The sequence below is a fragment of the Myotis daubentonii genome, chromosome 9 (genome assembly GCF_963259705.1).
Source record: "Myotis daubentonii chromosome 9, mMyoDau2.1, whole genome shotgun sequence".
NCBI lineage: Eukaryota > Metazoa > Chordata > Mammalia > Chiroptera > Vespertilionidae > Myotis > Myotis daubentonii.
The window spans coordinates 47,018,980-47,035,774 of record NC_081848.1 but is presented as its reverse complement, the minus strand read 5'-3'; the positions used below and the strand labels follow the sequence as shown (position 1 = coordinate 47,035,774).

Genomic DNA, 16,795 nt, shown 5'->3' with positions numbered 1-16,795 from the left:
ACATGTTCCCTAAGGTCAGGACCTCTGTCTATGAGGAGCAGGGAGAATCGGGAGAGATGAGGCTTAGAAGTTAAGGAAGGGCTCATCATAAACACTTGTAGGTTAGACTAGGAATTTAAATTTGATCCTGAAAGTAGCAATTTTCCTATGGACAGTTGATTATCATGTTTGTGGTAATTTTAAAATTTTATTCAAATTTTTTTGTGTGACAGAAACTGATGCATGATTATCAGATTAATCATCAGTTCACAAAGTTGCTATTAAACAACCAAATAGGATTTGAATTTCCTCCCTGAACATGAGAAAATTTAAATTCTCTCTCTAAGCAGAAACAAATTTAAACTAAATAATTACATAAATGATCAGAAAGCAATCTGTTGTGTTATAAGTAAACATGATAAATACCAACCAGAGGAATCAATTCACCCAGCACATACTAAAGGAAATCTTTCTGCTCCCTTAAAGCCAATCCATAATTCTCCAAACACAGCACCTGAGGGAGAATGTCTGCATGGGGGAGGGGAGGGTATACCTCAAACCAAACTTCTTCCCCCTCCAAACACCTTTCCCCAAAGCCTCTAAAATCAGAGACACAGGCATTAAACAAACTCACTCTCTCCCACCCTCTAAGTTCTCTTTCTTATTTCCTAAAAATGGCATCAGCATCAATTCTACATAATCTCTTCCAGAAAACAAAAATTGGGAGATCACTTCCCAATTTATTTTATGAAGTTAATGTTATCCTGATCCCAAAACAAAACAAAAGTAGTATATTAAAAATAAAGCAAAGGATCAATATCCCTTCTGAAGATAGTTAAAAATCCTTAACAAAGTATTAGTAAATACAATTCAGCAATCTATAAAAAGAATTACATACTTCATGACCAAGTTGAGATTATTCCAGAGACACAAAGCTTATTCAATACCCCAAAATAAATCAACATAATCCACTATATTAACACAGTACAGAAGAAAAAGCACATGAACATAATAATCAATACAGAAAAGTCATGTGACAAAATGCATCATTTATTCATGGTGAAAACTCTCAGAAACATAGGAACAGACGAGAGCTTCCTCAACTTGTTAGAGCATCTACAAAAACCTATGATAGCATTATATTGAATGCAGAAAGACTGCATGCTTTCCCCCATCTAATAAAATGTGTATAGGATTTGTATGTTGAAAACTACAAAATGCTGCTGAAAGAAATCAAAGATCAAAATAAGTGGAGAGACACATTGGATCCATGGATTGGAGAACGCACATGGTAAAAATATCAATTCTCCCCAAATTAATATGTAACTTAATGAAGCTCCTACAAATTTCCCAGCAAGACTTTTTGTAGATTTGGATGAAATGAGATTATTCTAAAATTTATGTAGAAAAGCAAAAGGAACTAGAGCAATTTTCAAAAATAAGAATTAGGAGGAAGCAGTGAGGCCAATTTCAAGACTTATATAGTTACAGTATCCAAGATTGTGTGGTATTGGCAGAGGGATGAACAAATAGAACGATGGGACGCAAGAGAGAGCCCAGAAATTGGCTCAAACAAATATGCCTGATAGATTGTTGACAAAGGTTCAAAGGTAACGCAGTTAATTCAATAGAGGAAGAAGCCTTTTCAACAAATGGTGCTGAGACAATTGGACATCCAGAGACAAAAAACCTTGATCTAAGTCTCACACCTTATACAAAACTAATTCAAAATAGATCACAGACTTAAGTGTAAAGTATAAGACTATAATTTTTTAAGTTTAGTTAGCATTTAGGTGTACAATATAGTGATTCAACACTTATACACCTTACGAGGTGATCAGTCTAGTAACCATAAAAATGAAAAGTAAAAAAATGAAACAAAATTGAAACCATCTTACCTTCACCTTCAAAGATGGGTAGAACTTTTTCTTCCCAACTGCTTTATGCTTCCTATCAGAATAAGAACATTATTGAACACATTATGTGACAGCCATTCTAATTTTACCCAGTTTGATGCTCACATAACATTGAGAGGTAAGTAATGTTATTCTCATTTTATATTTTAGTATCTAAGGCTTAGAGAGATTAAATAACTTATTGTGAGATCACACTGTCAGTTATCAAGGTATAAAGCCAAGAATCACCGCAGACTGCCTGGCTCTAAAACCAGGCCTCTTAACCACCTACATCCTTCAGAGACAATCTGTGTTGAGCATCACTTGAACAGGATTTTATTTTGGACTGAGAGCTAGGAGCATGCGATTTTAATTGTGTTTTCCCCTCATCCTGTTGTTTTTTTCTCCTATCTCCTTTCCCACACTGCTCCTCTCTGCTCTAGTGCAGATACATTCTTGTATTCCAGAAGCATTGCAGGCAAGCTGAGCTTTTTCTGCTTCACTGACCGACCTGATAAAATCCAATATTTCTTAAAATAAGCTTCAAAATAGCTCATGGGATCATTTTCAGGCATTGCCTGCAGCGCCTGGAGTTGTTCTTCTGAATCTCTCAGTAAAAGTAGCTGCCTCACCTTCCCTCCAACCTCCCTACTCTCTGATGATTCTGGGCAGTGGTAGCAGAGGTTTTTAAGTTAACAAGAAAGTTTTAAAGTTAACTCATTATAATAATAATCACATTGGGGTGAATAAGTCCTCAGCCTGTGATACCAAATATCTTGCATGGCTTGGAAATACTGAATTAATTCTATTTGAGTTCAATTAATTCAAAGTGGATATGGGAGATTCTTTAGGATTGTCAGTCATACACGGCTCTATAGAGATTCCAGTTAGCAAAATGCCACACAAACCAGCCTATTCTTTCGAAGTAATCTCTCTCAATAGTCCTTCCAAAGAAATTGCATGCAGAAATTTAGTTGTTTACGGTGTTCTGGGCACTGTGCTAAGTATTTAAAAGTGTTAAATAATTTAATCACCCCTAAACCATCATGACATGGGCCTTCTTATCATTCTCATTCAACAGATGAGAAAACAGAACTGGGGAGGTGAAGTGGCTTGCCTCAAAACCACACGTGGGGTGGGGTTTTGAACTCAGTCTGATCAAGAGCACAGAAGCTTAATCATCATATTTTACTACATCTTCATTTTAATGAATTTGCTTCTATATTTTACTAATTTGCCTCCAGAAGCCTTTAGAAGTCATTAGAAGAAAGCTGAAATCAGGGAAAAAATGGAAGTAGAGAAAGTATCAGAAAAATGATTTTTGAAATGATCTCAAAGCAAGAACAGTAAAAAGAATTCCAGTATGCCTTCAGTCAGGTTTCCCAGTTGTTAACATTTGACATTGTGTGTGTGTGTGTGTGTGTGTGTGTGTGTGTGTGTAGGGAAACATTTTTCCCAAATTAGTTGAGACTAAGTTTCAGGCGGGATGACCCATTACTGTTATTTTCTAAAGAAAAGGACACTCTACCACATAACTACAAAATTGCGAAAATTAACAGAGACTATATGACACAAGCCCCATTCAAATTTCACAAATTACCCCAATAATCCTATATAATAAAAGCCTAATATGTAGATTGTCCCCTTGGGTGGGAGTTCAACCAGGAGTTCGACCACTCGCTATGACATGCACTGACCACCAGGGGCAGCGCAGAACACAGGAGGCGTCAGCGATGCACTGTGGCCTCTCGCCAGCTACCTGGGGGGAGTGGGGGTGATGGGGATGGAGGTGCAGTGAGAATGAGGGGTGTCTGCCAAGTTTGCTCAATTCCTTTACAACCTTCCCCCAGGACTCCAGGGTTCACGCCGCATGAGCCAGGCCACAGCCAGCCTCTGGGACCACAAGAGCTGGTCAGGCTCCCCGTGGGTTCGCACAGGAGCTGGTTTGCGAGGAGAGAGCGTGCTGCCCACCCGGCTTCCGTGCGGTGCCACTGGGCAGCCCAGAGGCCCACGCTGTGCCCCAGCCCCGCTCACCGCATCTCATGGGGACTCGGGTGCTGTGACTCCGGCGGAAGGGGGCGTGCAGAGGCCCAGGGGTCCAGGTGCTGCCCAGGGCCCAGAGGTCAGCTGGGACCTGCCCTTCAACAAATTTTGTGCACCAGGCCTCTAGTGTACTTTCTAAGAAAGCAAAGTACAAAGGTCTTCTGGCTCCAGACCCATCTGGGGATCAAGTGTTACACTTTGCTGTCATTTCTTTTTATTTTCAGTCTGGACCAGTTAGTTCCTCAGTCTTCCTTGGTTTGTGATCTTGATGTTTGTAAAAAGTACAAGACAGTTATTTTGCAGAATCCCCTACCATTTCATTTTACTCATGCTTCTTCAATATTAGGTTTGGGTTATCCATTTTTGGCATGAATATCACCAAAGTGATGCTATGGTCTTGCCAGGGCATCTTAGCAAGAACACAATGCACCATTCCTAGAGATGTTAACTTTCATCATTACCTTAAGGTGGTGCCTATCAAGTTTCTTCACTATAAAGTTAGTCTCTTCTTTGTAAATTAATAAGTATCTTGTGGGGAGATCCTTGGAGATTTAATTACTATTTTATTTCTCATTAAATTTTTACCCATTAGTTTTATACTCTATGATGACTCTTGAGTAATAAACATTATAATGTTTGCTAATGATAACTTTCTAACTCTATCATTCCTTCTACATTTATTCATTGGAATTGTACTGTAAGAAAGAGCTTTTCCTTTTCCTCTATTTATTTATTCATTCATTCATAGACTCATTGATCCTTATGTAATCAATGGGTTATAATCTGTTACAGTCATGATTTATTTTGATGATGAATTCAGTGTTTGATCTATTGAGTCTGAGTTGCCTGCTGGATATGCAATAAGATGTTGAGCAGTAGAGGCTCTGATGATTGAAAAAGACGGAAGATAAATCTGAGAGTCACCAGTGTATTGGTGATAGTGGAACCAAAATAATAGATGATACAACCTAGAGAAGTTTTTCCTGTGAAAAGAGATTTCAATGACAGAGCCTGGAAACAAAAATATCCAAGGGATGCTCAGAAGTTGGACTTGCAAAAGGGCCTTTCTGTCCCTTTTATTTCCCGTCTGCAGCCTCTTTTAACCTCATTATGATCTCTCCTCCTTTCTTCTATCTCATTATGCATCCTTACTTTTATGCTGGTATTCAATAATGCTACTGTTGCCAAAATTTCTATTTGCTCCTTCAGTGGGATCAACTTTACATTAGAAAAGCAATCTGAGTAAATCAAGCCACACCAGGGTGTTAGTATCTGAGAGCCTATTTATGTTGGGGTGTTTATTCATTCAGTCGCTCCAAAAAGAAGTTTGGTGCAGAGCAGTTTTCCTTAAATCACACCGACATCTCAGTGCAAGACCAGGCTTGTGCGCTGAAGGGAACATACAAGAGTATGGATTTCCAAAACCCTCTAATTTTCCCTGAAATAGAAGGCATTGCTTATTATCTCAAATCCCCCTTCTCTAATCACTTTCTAAGCTCAGAGCTTTAAAAATTCCAGTCTCTCAGAAAGAGGCAATAAGGATTACAGAGATTATAGTTTACAGACTCCAAAATGGGATAGTGTCATAATGACAGAACACTTGAAAATGTGACTTGGAAAATTCTAGAACTCTGTTTGCAATGTGAAAATTGAATAGGGGTTCAGACATAGCTCTGGTATTACCAGTGGATTCATTAAAATGTTATTCAGTCTTCCTAAATCTTGGTATTCTTATCACCATACAAATGTTTCAAAGTGTGATTACAATAATTAAATCCTTAAAGTTCCATATAATGTAAAATCTAGAATCAACTCTCCAACCCTTTATAAATAGTACTGTGTTAACTCTTCACAACAATCTGTGTGGTGCTTTTTATTACTAGAACTTTACAGATGAGAAAACAGACAGAAAAGTCCAGTAATTTATTCAAGGTCACACAGCTTGGATTTTTAGAGTTGATTTGAAAGGCAATTTGAATGCAGAGCCTATAATTTTACTTATTTTTATATGTTTTTATTGATTTTTTTTTACAGAGAAACACCAATGGCTTCATCCTGCATGCCCTCTACTGGGGATCATGCCCACAACTCAACCCTGGCATGTGCCCTGACCTGGAATCGAACCAGCAACCTCTAGGTGCATGGGACAATGCTCAACCAACTCAGCCACACCAACCAGGGCAGAGCTGGCAATTTTTAACCACTAAATTACTCTATTTCTGGCAGAGTATAATATAGTATAGTATTCTTTTTGGACCTAATGCAAATGACCAGCGATTTTCAGCATGGTAAGCATGAGCATGTGGAGAGCAGAGCTCACACCGGATTTATCTTGTACCCCTCCCTGACACCACCCAACCTTGTGACTTGATAGCTGCTCAGTATATTTTAGTTAAACAAATAAAATACAAACTCAATTGTAAGTGGCAAATAGTTTTGAATGGAGAAATGTAGACATTGGTCTCTAAAATAATCATTAAAGGCACAGAACTTTAATTAAGTTCTGTTAATAATAAAATGCCAAAAATATATATTCAAGCAAATTATTGTGTTCAACTCTTCCATTAAAAGCTCAGAATTCACTAATCTTAAAGCACAAATCCGTAATAAGACTAAAGTTCAAACAAAGTAAGTCTGTGATTTGCTCTAATTATGCTTTAAATGCATATAGCCAATTATAATAAAATATTTGCTCTTGGCCTCATTCTGTCTTATTACTCTAAAAATAATGAAAGGAGATATGAAGGAATTGACACTTCCTTTTTACATAGTTCTAAAAATGTCCTAGGTTAACCTAATGCAAAAGCAACAGAGAAACTGTCCTGTCATCAAGCCCTATCTCAGGCCTGCGCAGCTTTATGGGTCTCCTCAAGACAATGCACATCACCTAAAGCTGATGCTTCTCACAGGAATTAAACTTGTCATCATCCTGTCAGCCACCTGGGAATTCTGTGTTGGTGGGGCAACATTCTCTGATCCTGTAGACTAGCGGTTATCAACCTGTGGGTCGCGACCCCTTTGGTGGTCGAACAACCTTTTCACAGGGGTCGCCTAAGACCATCCTGCATATCAGATATTTACATTATGATTCATAACAGTAGCAACATTACAGTTATGAAGTAGAAACGAAAATAATTTTATGGTTGGGTCACAACATGAGGAACTGAATTTAAAGGGCCAGAAGGTTGAGAACCACTGCTGTACACAGTTGGAGAGTCAGAGGTGAACAATCCATCGAAACAGTAGAATTTTGCAATATGAATTCCATTCTAGAATAGGCATCTAATTTCCCATAAGCACAGGAGACCAATCAGGACACCAATTTCTGACCATCTAGAACTCAGAAATAGTTATGAGACCTGGAAAGGAGATTATTATGTGTGATAGTTAAACTTGTCTTTTGTTTCCAGAATTATCTCTGCTTCCCCAGGGACAGTTTTCAGTATGTCTACCTTGGTCATGCTGCAGGCATTCCATAAATAGCTGATGATTCATAGTTGTCCATTCATATTTAATGATAATGGAATGAGGCCAACTAGAAGCTCTATAGATGTGGGAGGAATTTCACAACTGGAAGGCTTTACATATTTTCAAATATATTAAATCACTGGTCCATGAGCCAAATCAGGACTCACATAGTAATTTAAATTTTATTAATTCGATTGTACCTAGTTTAAAATTGGGTTACTACGCAGAAATTATACTTGAGCTTCTTTTGAAAAAATAGACTATTTAGCAGCAATAGGCCCACATTGACAAATGACAGTTGGTCAAGAGTTGCAGCCCATTTTACACGTGTGTGTGTGTGTGTGTGTGCGCATGCGCGCGCGCCATTTGGTTCCTCTTCACAATGGGAATTCTTCACAAAGATAATGACTTGGGAGTGAGCAGGCAAGGAGGCTGGACCTTCTGCTGGAAAATCCTTGCATACTCCAATAAAGAGGTTTTTATTCTGAAGTGTCAGGCCACCCTAGGTGCTCTTGCTCTGTCTGGACAGACCATTTGTTTTTGTTTTTATTTCTTTGTTCTAATACAAAAAATTAAACCCTAGGTGCAGGGAGTTGAGTTGATCATACCCCACATGTTACTATGATTTTGTGCAAGGCCCTTCTATTGTTATAGTTTATGCTATTGTTTTGTTTCTTAATGCCCTATCCAGCCTCCTATTCCATTTTCCTTCATGAAAAATGTCTTGTATAAGGTCTTGAACAAGTATTGTACGGAAATTATCATTATTATCTTCAAGCAACACCCACACTCACAGGAGAAGAGTAGCATTACAGGCTTACCTATTCCTGATAGCTAAACTAGAAAAGAAAAACAGACATAAACACAAACTACAGACTAGACTCACTTTTAAACATAGATGAAAAAATTATAAATCAATATTAGAAAACAGAATCCAGCGGTACATTAGAAAACAATGCATCCTGACTTCATTGGGTTTATCTGAAGACACGTGTCCATTAAAAGCAGGGGTCCTCAAACTACGGCCCGCGGGCCACATGCAAATACAAATATTGTATTTGTTCCCGTTTTGTATTTTTACTTCAAAATAAGATATGTGCAGTGTGCATAGGAATTTGTTCATAGTTTTGTTTTTTTTAACTATAGTCCGGCCCTCCAACGGTCTGAGGGACAGTGAACTGGCCCCCTGTTTAAAAAGTTTGAGGACCCCTGATTAAAAGTTTAAAGGAAAACATATGACCTGGTTGATAGATATCCCATATACAGCTGTTAATGTTCAACAACCATTCCTGGTTAAATAAGCAAATAAAACCCCATTACTTTCAGCAAACTAGGAATAAAGTAAACCCCACAGTACAGACCATGCCTCATGTTGGAAGCAAACCACTAAGTAACTGCAGCAAAGTGAATCAGGATTCTTGTTACTACTGCTACTAGTAAAAATTTTATTGAGTTGTACCCATTCCAATAAGAAAAATATAAATAGATACAGCTATTAAGGGGAAAAAGACAAAAAGTACTATCCTGCAAACTAAACTATATCCTTAGTATATTATAGATGCAACAGAAAAACTATTAGAAGTTATAAGCATTGAGTAAATTGACCTTATATGAGAAAAGTCTACAAAAAAAAATAGCCTTCTATATCAACAAGAAATACTAATTTAAAAAGGCTAAGAAAAAGCATTCACTGTAGAAGTAAAATTATTAAATACATTGGAATAAACCTAACAAAATCTATATGAAGAATATGATTTAATAGAAAAGCAAATTATATTCTTGGTGAGAAAACTCATATTATCTGCAAGCACAGTAGTTTAAAAATACCAATTCATACCAAATTTATCTATAATTTGGGTGTATTCTCAATGAAGAGGAAAAATAATTTTTTTAGGAACTCAATAAGTTGATGCCCAATTTTATTATCCAGGGAAAAAACCCACAAGACTCAGGAGATGAGGAAATAGAGACAAACTTGGCTGTGAAGGGAAGGAGAGTCATAGGATGATAGCTGGGGGTTTGGTGATCAAGATAGTTTTTTTTAGAGACTTGAGCATGGTTAAATGCTGAAGGGGAAAAGCCAATAGAGAGGGAAAAGTTAAAATTGAAAAAATAGTACAAACTTTTCTAAACAGCTGAGGAGTTGGTAGCTAAAGTTATAACAAGATGAACATTTACACACTGAATTCTTGTTTAGGTTGGCATCATGAACATATTAAGTTCTATCTTCAATCCCTTCTGAATTCTCATTGAAAGGACCAAAAGGTTAGATTAGAATGAAGAGGGGAAGAATCAGTGAGGAGACTATGGAACTTTGTATTTTACATGTCAGTTGCACTGAGAATATATTAAAAGATAGGGGGGGGGGGAAATTACCAAACTGTAATTTCCAGCAAGAGACAGAAAAGCCTGTCTGGGAATAAGTGCAAAGCAATGCCAAGGTAATTCCTAATGAATCAAAGCTATTCCCTAGTCACCTTCCTGGTGCTGAAGTGATGCTGAAAGGAGGGTAAACTGGAGCATTAGCAGGGAAGGAGGCCTATTTAAATCCTACTGGAACGTAAGGGGAAATGACATTTTCAAAACAAAGATTCCAGGCCCACAGCACAAATTACCAGCTAATTAAGGTGAGGGTCCTGACATGGTGATATTTAAAACAGGCAATCATGCAAATTATTAGAAGAAAAAAAAAATGTAGGCTTAAGACTTGAACCCACCTGACCTGCTCTACAGAGATTTTTTAAAAACTTACAAATTTTAACGAAATATATATAACAAAAATAAATCTTAAATGTATCAAAGATTCACCAAAATAGTAAGAAATTATCAGGCCAAAATGTAAGTGAAGAAATTTTTCCTAAGACATTTACCAAATCCTCTGAACTTCTTTTTTTAAATCCTCACCCGAGGATATTTTTTCCACGATTTTTCTTAGAGAGAGTGGAAGGAAGAGAGGAAGGGAGGGAGAAAGGGCATAGAGGAAGAGAGAGAGAAAGAGAAGAGAGAGAGAGAGAGAGGGAGAGAGAGAGAGAGAGAGAGAGAGAGAGAGATGTGAGAGAGACACATCAATTGATTGTCTCCTGCACATCCTCCAAGGGAAACGAACCTGCAACCCAGGTACATGACCTTGACTGGGAATCAAACCTGTGACCTTTTGATACATGGGCTAACACTACACTGGCCAGAGCTCCTCTAAACTTTTAATAGCACTTTGCAAGGCTTGCTTTGGTTTGGGAAACAGGACCAAACCCAGGGTGCCTCTGGATGAGGATTCTTCTCCAAAGAGCTGTACCTCAGTACATGGGCAAGACAGACAGGAAGCTGCCTCCCCTGCCCCACATACCCAGGGGACTGCTTTGGTACTGAGCCAAGTACCCATCAAAATGATTGGTAAACAAGTGTGTGATGATATCAAGAGTTGGAAGGAGGTGAAACAGGTACTCCCAAACATGACTAGGGGAACTAAATACTGAGGCCACTGCATTGGAAAGGTAGTTTGGTGTGATTTAATCAACACTCTAGATCCAGAGACATAAGGATGTTGAGAGTAGCATTGTTCAAAATTGTCCCAAGATGGGTGAATAAATTATGGTTATATGTACAATGAAATGAAAATTAAAACAGCAGTGAAAATTAACAAACTAGCCCAGCCAGCGTGACTCAATGGTTGTGTTGACCTATGAACCAGGAGGTGATGGTTTGACTCCTGGTCAGGGCACATTCAGGGGCGACAGGCTCGATCCCCAGTGTGGGGCATGCAGGAGGCAGCTGATCAATGATTCTCTCTGATCATTGATGTTTCTATCTCTCTCTCCCTCGCCCTTCCTCTCTGAAATCAATAAAAATATACTTCAATAAAAATAAAGAAAATTAACAAACTACTACCTCATTCAAGAACATGGATGAATCTTACAAATATGATATTGAGCAAAAGAAGAAAGTAACAAATGAAAATGTAAAGTATTAATTCCTTTCATATAAAATAAATCCAGCAAAACTACATCATATTAGCATAGTTAGGTTATTAAAATGTAAAGAAAAGCAAGAACAAAATTATTTAAAAGTCAGGGAAGTGGTTACCTCTAGGAGAGAGAGAGAGAGAGAGAGAGAGAGGAGTTACGTTTGGGGAGAGGCCATGGGGTTTGACCTCTTATGTTGGGGCTAGTTAGTAATTAAGTATGTATTCACTTTCCAATTTTTTCCTAAATTGTACAAATAATTCTCTACTCTTTTCTGTATGTAGGATATATTTTGCAATAAATATTGAAAAAGGAAACCGAGAAAAAAATAAGTAAGACTAAGAGGAGGAGAGGGAGGATAAGAGCAGAGGAGGAGGAAGCAAAGAAGGAAAAATGAAGGCACAGGGCTCTCTAGCTTGAATTGTCACAGTAAACACTGGAACCTATCTTTGAGCACCAGGACAATGCTCCTTGATTTGGCTGCTTCTAGCTCTACAGCTTTAAATTCCCTTATTTATTTCTGGGTCTCTCAAGTGGCAAAGTAAGGCTTGAGAAATTCTAGAATTCTCCTGTTTGGTGGTGTTTGAAGTATTTGAAAGGAACCAACACAATCTCTGACAAAAACCACCCTGCCTCCCTACCTCTCCGCAGATAAAATGAGTAAGAACAAAAATGACTGGACCATGAAAATACTCATCAGTGAAAAAGAGGAACCGAGCTGGCAAATCCAAACAATGCCCCATCCACTAGCCACCCCAAGTAAACTTTATGTCCTTAAAAAGAGAAATCATTATAAAATCTCTAATTCACATACTTAACAAGATTTTGGGGTACATTATGATTTATGAAAATAGAAAATTGTAGTGCTCGCTTTGGCAGCACATATACTAAAACTGGAACAATACAGAGAAGATTAGCATGGTCCCTGTGCAAGGATGACATGCAAATTCGTGAAGCATTCCATATTTTTTAAAAACATGTAAGAGAAACAGAATATGAACTAGGTTTGAAAAGCATGATTGGTGAAATTTTTAAATGGAGTCAGCAAACAAGAGATTTGCTATGAGAAAAAAAAAAAACAAAAAAAAACACCCAAAACCAACTACAGATAACAAAGCAAATACAGGCTGAAGAAAAATTCTTAAACCTCAAAAGAAATGGCTCAAAATAGACAGGAGTGACAAGATAAAAATATTAGAGACATGGAGGACAAATCCAGCACATGAAATATGCATATAAAATGCATTCTCAGACCTGGCCTAAATTTTTCTCAGTGGTTAGAGCATTGGCCTGCAGACCAAAGGGTCAAGGGTTCTATTCCTGGTCAAGGACACATACTTCAGATGCAGGTTCCCCAGCCCTGGAAGGGGTTTATGGGGGAAGTAATCAATCAATGTGTCTCTCTTGCGTTGATGTTTCTCTCTCCCTCTCTCTCTTTCTGTCTCTCTTCCTCTCTGTCTTTGTCCCTCTTTCTCTTTCTCTCTCTCTCTCTCTCCCCTTCCTTCACTCCCTCCCTCCTCACTTCCTTCCACTCTCTGGAAATCATTGGAAAAAATATCCTGGGTGAGGATTAGGGGAAAAAAAAGCATTCTCCAAATAGTCTGTATCACAAATGGATATTGAATTTTTATTAATGCTCCTTTGGAATCTGTTGATATGACTGTGTGACTTTTTCTTTTGATCTACTGATATAAAATATTATAGTAATAGATTTTATAAAACTACATTCCTATTTGTTCACAGTGTATTATTCTTTAAATGTATTGTGTGGTTCAAAAATCAATGAACTAAAAGAAAAACATGCCTTGAACTAAAGAACCACTTGAATTTTCAGATTGAAATGTTTCATTTTACTCACAAATATAATAAAAAAGAAGGCAGATCCACATAAAACATGTGAATTAAAAAGTAAAATCAAACCAGCATTTAAATGAAAAGATGATTCACCAAGGATAAATAAAGTCCTATTGGCTTCAAATTTCTGCTCAATAACAATAAATGCCAGAACACCAATTCAGCATTAGCTACAGAATCTTGAAAAAGATACACACACCAACCCTTTTGATCTGGTCTTGCAAGCACTCATTCAAAAATCCACTAAAAGGCATTCAAACCATAAAAGAACTCAGAAAATCTACCAACCGCATTTCCATCCTTAAAAGCTATTCCAGATTCTACTTTAGCTGACCACACATGAAGTTAAATTTTTTAAAAAAACTTAATAAAAGGGAAGATGGTATAAAAACTGGCAGTAACTATTAAAAACAAACAAAATGTATGCTACCTAATTTTTAAATATCCTAGGAGAATTAAATGAAATCATCACTAATTATTTTTGACAGAAAAGCTACTAAAACAATAAATTATAAAAATCTAAAATCCCAATGATTTCATTCCAAACTGCAATAAGTGATAGGCAGAAAACATGAGTAGAAACATTCTAATTTTTCTCTTCTTGAAAACTGTGGGGGGAAAGGCTCAAAAATAGTTTGTCTTGACATTGAAAATACTGCTCCTCCCTCATTTGTAAACAGTTAAGTGTAAATAATAATGTTATCAGCACATATTTCATCTCCTTTTTTAATTCGCTTTTTTCCCCCCACATGCTGACATTCTAGACCAGCAGTCGCCAATTTTTCGGGCCTCATGAATCATTAAGGTCCACAGACCACCGGTTGGCCACCACTGCTCTAAAGGTTTCCTATCTAGGCCAATATAGAATAATTGTGGTGGTAATATCCCCGTCTCTGTTTTGGCATTAAGAATGCTGTTAGCTGGTATCTTGAAAAACATTTATCTTATGTTTTTGGTTTACTAAGAGTTTGTATCAAAAATGGATATTGAATTTTAATTAATGCTTCATTGAAAATTATGGAGGCAGTTGTGACCTCTTTTTCTTTTGGTCTATTGTAGAAAAATTATATTAATAGATTTTATAAAACCACATTCCTATTTGTCATGGTGTATTATTCTTTAAATGTTGTGTGGCTCAATTTACCATTATTGAGAATATGTTTTTATACACACAGGTGAAAGGTGCTAACAATTTTCATATTTTTGTCTGGTTTTGGTAGCAAAGTTACACTGGCTTATAAAATGAACTTAGACATTGTCCACCTATAAAAAGGTTCTCGAACCTTGGTTCTAGAACTCAATTTGTTTCAGAAGGCTGTTCAAGAAATGATTTGTTCAAAAACCAAATCACTTTTTCCCATTAGAAGTAATGTAAATTGAATGAATCCATTCCAGACCCCAAATGTACTGTTTAATCTAGAAATAAACAAGTCTTTTCTTAAATTTATCAAACCACCCCCTACTAGCCTTAAACGAATCACTTTCAGCACTCGTTCCAGGGGTGTCTTTCAGATCAGCATGCAGCATCCTTGTTTGTTCTCATATCACTGCCTCTGAAATGGCTGTCATTGGCTCACTGCTTTTCGTTTATCCAAATCAACAACAGTTGAAAAATATTATGCTCAGCGAAATAAACCAGTCAGAGAAAGACAAGTATCACATGATCTCACTCATATGTAGAATCTAATGAATAAAATAAACTGATGAACAAAATAAATCCAGAGATACAGAAGCATGGAACAAACTGTAGAATCTCAGAGGGAAGGCAGGGGGGGTAAGTGGGTGGGTGAGAAGAGATCAACCAAATAACTTGTATGCATATATGCATAACCTATGGGAACAGACAATAGGGTGGGGAAGGCCTGGGATAGGGGGCAGGTGCTGGGGGAAAACAGAGGAAACATATGTAATACTTCAAAACAGAAGAGGTCAATGGGGGAAAACAGGGGACATATGTAATACTTTCAACAATAAAGATGTTAAAATATGTATATATACTAGAGGCCCAGTGCATGAATTTCGTGCACGGGTACAGTTTCTAAGCCTGCTGGCGATCGAAGTACAAGGATCTGGCATGGAAGGGCAGGTCCAAGCTGACCTCTGGGCCCTAGGCAGCACCTGGGTCCCCAGGTCTTCACGCGCAGCCCTGGGCCTGAGTCATGGCCCCCGAGTCCCCACATGAAGATGCGGTGCTGTCCCTAGTGGTCAGCGCACGTCATAGCGAGCAGTTGAACTCCCAGTCGAAGGACTGCCCAAGGAGACAATTTGCACATTAGGCTTTTATTATATAGGATATACACACACACACACACAATAAATTTTAAAAACCAACAAAACAAAACAGTAACAATTTTTCTACCTCTTCAATTATTTGTGATCAGTTTCTTTCACACCCTTAGTAACATTAGCACTCTTGATGGCCTTTTTATGTTTTACAATTGTGCTAACTGCTGAGTTTGCCAGCAACAAAACCATTCTCTCCTTTGTTGCCTGAGAGATGCTGAGGTATTAGCTTGAAAGGGTTGTCAGTTTGAAAACCAAAATTTGGTTCCACAACCAAGACATTTTTTCTGTGAACAACATAATCAAGAACTAAACTGTTTGAGATGGGAGATGTTTGAGAAACGACATTTGACTATACTTTTTAATGATTTATATAGCATGGGAATTATTTCTTTAAAATAGGAACAAAACAAGAGTGCTTTGAGAGCTCATTCTTTCACAGATTTTAAATTGCTTCCATGGTTATTATCTTATTTATATATTCTATGTATTCTGAATCTATTTCTGTATATTTTTCTATTAAGATACCTATTTTACTGAGAGCAGTGAGAGAGAATCCAGGCAGAGCCTGGCCTTAACTAAGAAGCCCTTAGTTGAGGGTACAGAGACAAGAGTCCAGAGGGGAAACAAGGCCACTCCATATGCAGGGCAGAGCAGCAGAAGTGTGTGACACGGAGAAAGAACTCTGAGCACCTGCAAAGGGTCCACCTGGAGCATCCAGCCAAGTACTAATCAGGGCCTGCGTATAAAGAAACTATCTGAGGCTGGGGAAGCCACCATCTGAAAGGACGGGGAAGGAAAACTGTACCCGCCCTCATGCCAGCCCAGGAATAGTGCCTGTGGACTAGCCCTCGGCTGATTAAGAAGCCCTGTTCTTCTTACTTTTGTAGTTATTGCTGTGGTTAACCACCAGTTACACCCTAAGGAGCTGAGTCCTGGTTAGTTCACCTCTCCTGGGTATCATTTTGGGTCTATGAACATGGTTGTTTAGAAACATGTATAAAATCAGATGTTTCAAAAAAGCATATTCCTCCCCGAAAGTTCAAAAATCTAGCTTTGTTACTAATCCTTCCCAGAACAAATGAAGCACAGAGGAGTTAGTCCACATATATTAGTCATATGTAGTGTTTTCTCTACTAGAAATAAAGCAGTGTTATTACTGAGGCCATAAAACCCATTTGGTGAGAACTAATCTTCTTACTTTGCTATTTTTGTATCATCAAAATGTTCATAATATTTATGACTTCCTTACATCAGAGAAATGGCATTTCTTCAAAGCAATTTTTAAATTCACGGTTATGATGTATTTTTGGA

At 37.7% G+C, this 16,795-nt stretch overlaps 1 non-coding gene across 1 annotated transcript; it reads left to right on the top strand.

Moving 5' to 3' along the window:
• The first annotated feature begins 12,207 nt into the window (after positions 1-12,207).
• LOC132242504 (U6 spliceosomal RNA) lies at positions 12,208-12,314 on the top strand. The gene has a single exon (XR_009454668.1). It is a non-coding gene; the product is annotated as a U6 spliceosomal RNA (small nuclear RNA).
• Positions 12,315-16,795: the final 4,481 nt, after the last annotated feature.